This window comes from Crocodylus porosus, unplaced genomic scaffold (assembly GCF_001723895.1).
Source record: "Crocodylus porosus isolate Cpor-Errol unplaced genomic scaffold, CroPor_comp1, whole genome shotgun sequence".
Lineage (NCBI taxonomy): Eukaryota > Metazoa > Chordata > Crocodylia > Crocodylidae > Crocodylus > Crocodylus porosus.
The window spans coordinates 59,378,263-59,388,721 of NW_017728951.1; positions in this window are offsets into that span (position 1 = coordinate 59,378,263).

Consider the following 10,459-nt stretch of genomic DNA (forward strand, 5'->3'; position numbering starts at 1 on the left):
AGAGAAGGCTGGGGGGCATCTAGTGGCATGTTACAAACTAGTCAGAGGGGACCAGCAGGCATTGGGGGTTTCCGTTCCCCTGAGCACTACCAGGAGTAACTAGGAATAACGGTCACAAGCTGGCAGAGGGTAGATTTAAGCTAGATACCAGGAAGTGCTACTTCACGATCAGGGCGGCTAGGATCTGGAACCAACTTCCAGGAGAAGTGGTGCTGGCTCCTACCCTGGGGGTCTTTAAAAGGAGGCTAGATGAACACCTTGCTGGGGTCGTTTGACCCCAGTACTCTTCTCTGCCATAGCAGGGGGTTGGACTCGATGATCTGCTCAGGTCCCTTCTGACCCTATGAACTATGAAACTATGAAACTGAGAAATTAAGATATTGGCACTGAGACCTATTGTAAGTATAGAGGGTCTGTAATGGACATTGCAATACTGTAATTTATTTTTCTTTACACTCAATTGAATTTAGTATAGCCAGGTCAGACTCACTTCTGAGAAGTGCTATGGAGTGCTGGGAAGTTGGGGGAGCTTCCAAGCAAACATAAAAAGAGTGGCTGGCTGGGTTGCTGCAGCTTGTGTTCTTGGTCAGATATCAGTTTGACACGATCCGTCTTTATATCACAACAGTCACAACAGTCTATAGATTGTCGACTAGTATTATATATTATATATATATTATAACTAGTATTGTCATATCCAGTCTCCATCCATGTCCTCTTCACCACTAGAACACCCCAGCTAAGGAATGCAAAGGGGTTGCTCTATCTTCCAGCACTTCCCCAGTGCATGAGCGCTCTCCTTTGTGCTCCGTGATCCTCAGTAACCTCTAGAGCCAAAGACACGCAGGGAATCCTTCTCTCCAACCCCTGGGTTATTCCTGAGCACAGAACACCTATTGGCCACTCGCTCCACTCTCCCTCCCTCTCCTGCTGTGGCTCAAGGAAGCAGAGCACTGAAGGATCTCAGAGGACCGAGCAACCCCTCCACTACACTCTGTAGACTGTACAGATGTTTCAGGAGGAACTTCAAAGGGAAGTGCTTCAGAGATGTTCCTCATTTAAGATTTTTTTTTGAAGCAGCTTGGCCATTTTTTAAGCATGTTCACCATAGAGGCTGAATGCTCACTGTTTGGACCATTGCAAAAGCATTTGAAACTGCTTCAAATATTCCATCTTTGGCCATGGACAGATGTAATCTGTATTACACAAATCCTATAAAGTCTGCCAGGTGGGGTGTCCAATTTTCAGCTGGATGTCCGTTCCAGGAACGTTAGAAGCTCTTTCAGTGGTTTCCAAAATGCTGCATGGATTAATCTAAGGATCCAGCACATATCTTTAGGACAGTATTCAGTGTTCTGGCAACTTATCTAGGCATAGTACATCATTTGTTAGGTTCAACTTGGAAAAGAAGACTTTGTACAGAATAATGTACATGTAATTTTCAGAGGATCTACCTAGTAATACAAACTCAATCACTATGTCACTGTTTAAACTGTGACTCCTACATTTTATAGTGAAGGTATTTATCTGATGTTGCTTATGGCTGTTTTCGGATATTGTTGATTAATATCTGTTATGTATAGTGCTGCTTTAAGGCACTTTGCATCCTTTCAAACTGTGCAGTTTAAATTCAAAGACATTATTGCTTTTTGCAATTGCTTAATGCAAAATCTTTCATAAAGGATAGAGAAAAAATGAGATGGGTGTAGTCTCATATTACACATATAAACAGCAAAGCACATGACACTTGTTCTATCATCTTTTTTCTGTTAGCCAAACTAGCTCAAGAGGATATTAAATGGAAAGTGCTAGCTTCACTTTCCCAGGTATTCTCAGTGTATCTTTGATTTTGAGTATGTAATGACTGTGCCAAATGGGTTTTTTGAAGCAGGTTTTAAAAACCTTGTTCAGGTCATTTCAGCAGACAGCAAAATATATCACAAGGATGTAGGCCACTAAAGTACATAATCAGATGTGTAGTAGGCAATTGTCAATCCTCTGGACCACAGTGTACATGTAAGAGTTCGAGTCAAATGCCTGATGAATATGTTTGTGTCTGATAAACCCAATTTGAGAGCTTCAAAGCTTGTTACAAGTTTCACAGATCCATACATTGTCTAAGTTGGAGTCCAAAATTATAGCCTGCTGCTTTTTTCTTTGTCACTGCTTCCATCCTCTGGAACACAACCATTTCATGTTGAGCTATACCCAGTGCAAGATTTTTCCCTCCAGATTGGACAGGATTCTGCAGACTCTTCCCAGGTTTTTTACTGATGTTGAACAACTTTGTATCATTTTTGCACACACCATGGTACCGTGACAGAGGGCAACCCTGCTTTCTACAGCCATCTCAAATCTCACTATACAAAATATTCTTGGGGGTACAGTCTTCTCCCATTTTCCTGACATGGCCAATCCATCGCAACCTCCTTCTCTTGATAGTGGTTTCTAAGTGTGTCAGTCCTGTGCACTCTAGTACCTCTGTGTTTGGTATTCTGTCTTCCCACTTTATTTTTAGGATCTTACACAGATACCTCATGTGAAAACTGTTCAGTAGGGATGACAATACACAAGTCTCGTAGATTCATAACTTCATCTTAGCTGATAGTTTGATGTTATTCCATGCATGTTTCTCTAATAGCCTGAAATATTTAGATGCTTTTCTTATTCTGTTAATTAAGCCTGAAGGTCAAGATTCCTGCTGATTGTAGAACAAAAGTAGCAAAAACTGTCAACAACACCAAGATTTAACCTCCAGAGTGATGTCAAGTATTGGTTCTTTCACCCCTTGATACATGATCACAGTTTTCTTGAAACTAATTGCCACCCCAAAGCTCTTGCATGATTCAGAAAATCTGCCCAAGAGATTTTGCGGGAAAGATTCAGTGTGGACAACCAGAGCCATGTCATATGCAAACAGGAAATCTCTCAGAACCAGTTCTTTCACCTTGGTTTTTGCTTTAAACCTTGCAATGTTGAACAAGCCTCCATCTATTCTGGTTCAAAGATAAATGCCATCATTGCTGTCCTTGAATGCATGGAGAAACAGGAATGAAAAGTAGATGTTAAAAAGCATGGTGCTAAGACATATTCCAGTTTCATTCCTTTGTTGATGTCAAAGGCATTTGATTCTTTGTTTTCGTACACTACAGTTGCCTTGATACTTTGATGTAATGAGCAAATAATGTTCAAGAATTTGGGCAGTTTCTTCAGTTTCTGTCTGTTGACAGCCTTCAGATCATTGAAGACTATGTACAGTGATATTCATTTTTCTCTACACTTATCTTGTTTGACTGAAAATATCATATTAATGGCAGAATGTCCTAAACCACACTGACTTTCAGGACAGATTCTTTCACCTAGAGATTGCACCCTAGGAAGCATGATATGAGTGACAATTTTTCTGACAGTGTTCAACACAGAGATACTTCTACAGTTATCATAGCTTCTATCCTCTTTGTTTTTATATAATGCTACAAACCAAGCATCTTTGAAATCTTGTGGTACCACTTTCTCTTTCCAACAGAGCAGTATAACTCCATGAAGCTTTTGAAGTAATTCATCATTGGCACTTTTGTAAATTTCAGCAGGCAAACAGTTATTGCCAGATGCCTTGTTCCCAGGAATCAATGTAATGGCCTTCTGCAAATCTTCTGATGTAGGCTCATTGTCTAATTACATCATAATTTGAACTGATAATCCTTCAGGCTCTTCATGTTTTTCTTGATTGAATCAGTTGTGTACATGTTTAATAAAAACTAAATTACTGCATCCATATGGACAGTTCAGGGTTATCCATATTGAAGCTAATTGAGTGTGACTGTCGGCCCACATTATTTATAGCAGTCCAAGCCTGGGCCAATTTCCTTCCAGAAAACTGAATTACATTTGCATTATGTTAATGTGGGCTCAAGAAACTGGCTGGTTAAAATCTGAAACAGTAATAACCCATCTGTTGCTTGAATACTTTCTTAATCCTCTCTTGATATATGGAACAGGGAGATTAGCTCTGACCCTGTTTTGAAAGAAGTGGCAGCCTATACTTACCAGGAGTGTGGGAAGCTGGTGGAGGCTGGAGATGACATCATCAGGCTGAGCCACGCTGTTCTTAGATCCCTGCACCTGAAAGAAAGAGCAATTAACAGCCAGAAATGAATGAAAAACTGGAAGCAGTTAAAAGCTGCTGTCAGCAGAGTGCATTCCCTGGAAAGGGATGGAGAGAGAGAAGGCAGCCAAACAGAGCTGTGGAAATCTGCACAGACATGAAGTCTTACTATGAGTATATAGCAAAAGGGAGAATCACTACTCAAAAGAAGTGGTGGGGACTTACCAGAAGTTGAGAGAGGTGAGCCCTCTCCTTTATTTTGGGAAGAGCAACTGATTCAGAGACTCCACATTGAAGCTATGAGAGACTGATAGAACAAAAGACTTTAAATGAGCTGAGCAAGAGCCAGCTCACTTATTTCAGTGACTTTGATACCTTCTACATTGATTCTAATTGAACTGGGATTTTAGTGTGTGTAACAACATAGGTACTACTAATAAATCTGGGAGAAATAAACCAAGGCTTGTAACTATGGTAACTACCCTGCTTTTGTGTACCATATTCTAAACTCTCCCATCAAGGCATGTCAGGTGAATTGTCAGAAGGACAACCACTGGCATATTTTCCAAGAAGATTAGGAAGATTAGTAAGGCACCAAGAGACGTGGTACAATAAGGACTGACACAATTATAGGTATTATGTTTGGATATTAGGTATTATAGGTTTTATGTTCCATTTTAAGCAACATTATTAAAATAACCAAGGAAGTAGAATAAACTGGTAGCTAATGTCATTCTAATACCAGGTAGGACTAATCTTTAATACCTTATCCTAGATACTCCCCTCCTTGGGTTCTGAACTCTTTCTTCCAACCTCACCTAGCAACACAGCCTCAACAGAGAAGGAAGAACCATTTCCTGTGTAGCTGAAGTCACAGGGGCAGCACTAGCCAGTGGCATAAACACATCATTACAAAACACAGACATCTGAGTTGAGCACAGCTTATAAAACCACAGTTGCTGAATAACCCATGATGCTAGGTGGATGAGATCCTGACAACAGTGTGTTAAGATCTCATTCTATCCCAGACCCTAATTCCCTCAGGTTCTTGAGAAAAATTCTAGTGCAATTTACCAAAAGAGTTCCTCTTGATACAAAAGAAAAAGATTAAATGTTATCAGAATGAAAAACCTAGCCATTTCTCTGATAATATATCATTTATTCTGTGTCTGAGCAAAAATTCAGTTCATTCATTTTCTTTTCTTGAAGCTTTGAACATTGGAAGGTCTCTCTGACCCAGACTTCACTAAACATTAAACTCACTATAAGCATTCTTTATGGTTGTTTACTCAGGCTTAGATTGTAAAACAGCACCTGCTGGATTAAATTATCATGTCCTAGGGTTATAATATAACATTTGATTTTTTTTTTTTCCAGACAAGTGTTTCAACAGAAAATGTTTGCCCTGGGAGATCCATTTTTCTAGCCCTCTACTTACTTATGTCCTCCCTTACAACTTTGATTGCTATTTTTTTGAAAGCTGTTTTTCTATAATTCATCCATTTATAGATTCATACTGCATTCTCACTCTTAAAAGTTGTTTCAGATTACTTTTGCTTCTCCACATGCCTGAAAAAGCCCTGACAAACCTTCAGATTTTGCCCCTTCTAACTGAAACCTTTGAATTATTGGTACTATTATTTCAGTCAAGTGGGTTCTGTCCTTGCTTATCAACATTGTTACTTAACTGTTGCTACTGGGTGATGCAACATGCTGTAATTGTCCAGTCTCAGTAAATAAGCAGGGTTGATATACAATAGTTCTAAGCTCAGCATATGAATTAGCCCTAAACATGGATTTGTATCTCAGCAAAAAAACAGGGATGTGTTGATACAGTGGATGAATTATCCAGAAAGATGAATAAAACAACCTATGAAAAATCTAGGTAACATAACAAGTGCAGATTAATTTTTTTGAATGAATCTGAACTTCTTTGATTTGGAGTTTCTGGGCACATTCACACATGCAGGCATGTGTGCTTGCAGCAGCTCAAATAGGAGCAGTACAAATTTGCGCCAGGGATTTTTGCCTCAACACACATGCCCAGATATGTACTTTGGTGTGGGACAAATTGTGCCACTTGGGGTGAAATAACTCTGTCCAGCTCAGACCAGATCTGCATCCAAGGGGAGCTAAAGCATGGGTTCAGCATTGCTGGCCCCAGCAATATAAAAATCTGCCCTGGTGAGCAGCTCAGGGCTACTTACCCTCCAGAGCTTCTGGGGGAGGAGTCTCTGGGAGGAAGTTGGCCACACCCCTTCATGTCCCAGGTGGCTGCTGCTGCTGGTTGCTGCAAGCTTGGTCTCAGGATCTTCTGGGCATAAGATGACCAGGCCCTTTCCTGCCTCTGGCTACTGTTAGCTTGGTCTCAGAGCTTTTGGGAGTAAGGTGGCTGTACCCTTTCCTGCCTTGGACTGCTGCTGTTGCTGCCTCACCCCATGGAGGTAGGTCCTCTGCTGCATGCTGCTGCCCACCCTCAGGGAGCACTGCACTGCAACACACCCCAGTACCACACCCCAGCTTCTGCACCCCTGTTGCAGCCTGCCACTAAGCCACAGTTGGGGAACTGCTTGGGGAGGGAGCCAGCACTGCTTGTGGGCCCCTCCCCCACCATCACTGCCAGAGCCAAAAGGTGCCTTGCCTGTCCCAGATGCCTTGGCAGGCCAGCCCTGACCTTCACCTCCACTTTCACCAGAAGCACACCTTAAGTAGCTGAATTGGACAGCTCCTACCATCACTGCTGCTGTTGCCATTGTTCTGCTACTGCCCCGTCTCAGGAGACAGGGAGATTCCCTGCTGCACCACCTGATACCACATCTGCACTGGACTACTCCCTAATTGACTGATTGCTCCTACTCTCCCCCACAGCTGCCTCACGGCATCTGATCTTGTTTTGTTTTCCAGCCTATTGTTCTGCTGCTGAGTGCCTGGCTGGAGGCCTGAGGGTCTTCTGTACTGAACTTCAACAAACAAAGGCCCTCCACAGCTCCAGCCACCTTTTACACCTGCCTTCCCTGTGCGTTATTGCCCTTGTGTGGTAAGTCCTATGGTCCACTCTCCCTGCCCTGGTGTTTGTTGTGTGGCTGAGTAAGCCAGCTCGAGTTTCCCCAGCCCGTGTGTGTTTTCCCTCCCCCACATTCTGAAAGCATAGGCTTCCCATTTGTTTTCATCTCTCAACCCATCCCTCTGTCGAGAGTGTCAGGAGAGCTTTGTGCTTTAGATGGACCGCAGCTCCTACTTCTTTTATGTCCTGGAGAGGAGGTGGGGGGCCAAGAAGTACATCACCTGCCTTTTGGCAGGTGATGGTCTCCCCTCATGGGGAGATGCGCCAGCACGTGCTGGCCTTCTATGAAGAGCCCTTCTCCCTGGATCCAAACAATGCCAAAATTGTCAGACCCTGTGGGAGGGACACCCACAAGTCAGCATAGGCAACTGGGACCAGCTGGAAGTTCCTCTCACTTTGGCTGAGTTTTTGGCTGCCCTCTGCCTGATGCCTGGCAACAAGGCATTGACTGACCATGAAGTTCTGCTGGGCTTTCTGGAATGTCCTCAGCCCAGATCTTGCTGCAGTCTGGGCCAAATCTGAGGGAAGTGGGGAGCTCCCCCTGTCATGTTGGAGGGCCATGCTGGTCCTCCTGCCAAAGAAGGGGGATCCCCAGGACCTGGAGAACTGGTATCCCAGACACAGGATACCATGTAGGTCCTCCTCTACATGGACTGCAAGGTGCAGCGAAGGCCATCTCACTGCACCTGCAGTCCGTGGTTATGGACATAATTCATCACAACCAGATGTACACGGTGCCTGGACATTTCATCTTCGAAAAACTGTACCTGGTTCAGGACCTCCTGGAGCTAGCTCACTGGGAGGGCCTGTCTTTCACCCTCCTATCCCCAAACCAAGAGAAGGTGTTTGACAGAGTGGATAACAGTACCTCAAAGGCATGCTGTGGTCCTTTGGGTTCCAGCCCCACTTTTTGCAGGCTCTCCAGGTGCTGTACACCACTGCAGAATGTTTGGTAAAGCTCAGCTGGACCCTGACGGAGCCCATCCCATTCAGGAGAGGGGTGCATCAAGGCTGCCCACTGTCAGGCCAGAGGTATGTCTTGGCCCTGGAGCTCTTCCTTGTTCTCCTGTGGAAGTGGGTGGCGGGGTTGATGCTCCAGGAGCCAGCAGGACAGCTGGTCCTGTCAGCATACACTGACAATGTACCTCTTGTGGTCCAGGACTAAGGTGACCTGGCACAGGTGGAGGCCTGCCAGGCATTTTACTTGGTGGCCTCCTCTGCCTGGGTCAACTGGGTCAAGGGCTTTGGCTTAGTGGTGGGTGACAGGTGGCCTCACTCCCACCCGCACTCTGCAGGATCTGCTGAAGTGCAGGCTCGCTGCTCTACTTGGGGATCTACCTGTCCCCCACAGACCCCTCCCTGCCGGAGAACTGGCACCAACTAGAAGCAAGGGTGGTGGAGCTTCTCTGGGCATGGACAGGCCTCCTGAGATGTCTCTCCCTGTGTGGGAGAATTCTGGTGCTGAACCAGCTGGTCCTGTCCACGCTCTAGCACCGCTTCCACACCCTTTCTGGCCGGGACAGCACTGTGTCACTTCAGAGGTCCTGAGTCTCCCCTTGTGGGAGGGGGGTCAGAGCTGGGTTTGCCTGCACAGCCAAGTCCTGGCATTCTGCCTTCAGACCCTGCAGCAACTGCTATATGGTGTTGGTGGCCACAGGGCATGGGGCCACCTGGGGTGTGCTTTCCTCCACCAGTTTCAGGGGCTCCAATATGACTGGCAGCTCCTCAGCCTGTGGGGCTTCTCCCTGCAGGACCTGCAAGGGCTGCCAGATTTCTACCAAGACCTCCTCCAGGCCTGGAGACTGGCCTCTGCCACTACAGTCACCCAGGGCACTGACCTAGTCATTGAGCCCCTGCTCTGGAACACCCAAGCTGGAGGTGCTGATGGGAGCAGCACCCCAGTTGTGACAGGGCTGTCTTCTGCCACCCATATTGGAGAACTCCTGGAGTTATGATAGGCAGGAGTGAGTGGACCCCGCTGGACTGGCCTGGTGCATGGGTCTACCCAGAACATATGCAACCTGCTGTCTGGTCCAGAAGATAAAATCTGCCCTACCTCCCAATGCCCTTGCTTTTGTTGACAGGTCCTGCATGGCAGCAGTTCCTGCTCCCCCTCCACCCATGTCTTCCAGCCCACCACAGTTTGTTGTGGGGCTGGCACGTCGCCCAGGCTCACAGCACTCCCCACTCCACCACATGAGCCAGCTGGAGGACACCAGAATGGTCTGCTTTTCCACCATGCATCACTGCCACTGCTACATGCTTGTGCACGACACTGCCCATCATGCTGCCCTTGTGTCCCACACAGACACCAAGTAGTGGGACATGCTTGGTGCGGGCATGGCTGAGGCACCCCAGTAGCTGAGTCTGTACTTTACCGTCATCCCACAAGGCACTGGGGATGACTCAGCTGGCAGCTCCTCCAAGGAGCCATCACCATGGGCATGTATGTGGTGAGCTGCCTCTTCTGGGGCCAGAGGGAGACCGTGGTGCATGTGACCCTTGAGTATGCAAGGCTGCAGCCCCTCCACCTCCAAAGCCTCTTGAGGTTCTGGTTGAATTTCACCCCACACCTTTTAGGTTTTTTTTGTCACCCAATCTGTGGCCCCACCAAGTCCCAGGACCTCCTGGTCAACCTCCTCTTGGCCTTGGCCAAGTGGTCCCTGTAATTGACCAGGAAGGTGCCTGGAGACTGTGGAACTGCTTTTCTCTCACTTGTCCGTGCATGTTTCCAGACAACGCACCAGTGGGCAGTGTCCACAAGCTCCTGGGAAGCCTTTGAGAACTGGTGGGTGCAGCCTGGGGGCTCCTGCTTGGTGTCCCCTTCCAGAGAACTTTTCAGATTTTGAATCTTTGACCATGTCACTCCTACCCTTTTCTTCCTTAGTTGTCTCACAACTGATTTTGTTGTTGTTGTTGTTGTTTTTTTTTGTTTGTTTGGGGGGTTTTTTTTGTATCTTTCAAACTTTGGCCCCATACAATAGGGGCTATTAGTTAACTAGGTGGGCCTTAAGGCCCACGATCTCTGGAAGATACAGATAGACAGGAGCTTATGAGACCTGGCCACTTGGTATCTGAGCACTACCCCTTGTGCCAGCTGAACTGCTGAAGTAGCTCTAACCTGGAGTGCTCCTTGTACTCTCTACCCACTGCAGCAGTTGGCCAATTTTTTATTGATACATTTACAATTTTTTATTGATACATTTACACTCAGGAGCAAGGAGCAGCGGGGAGAGTTAGGACACAGGTACACGGGTGTCTTGCACACACGTGTGCCCCCTTACCGGACC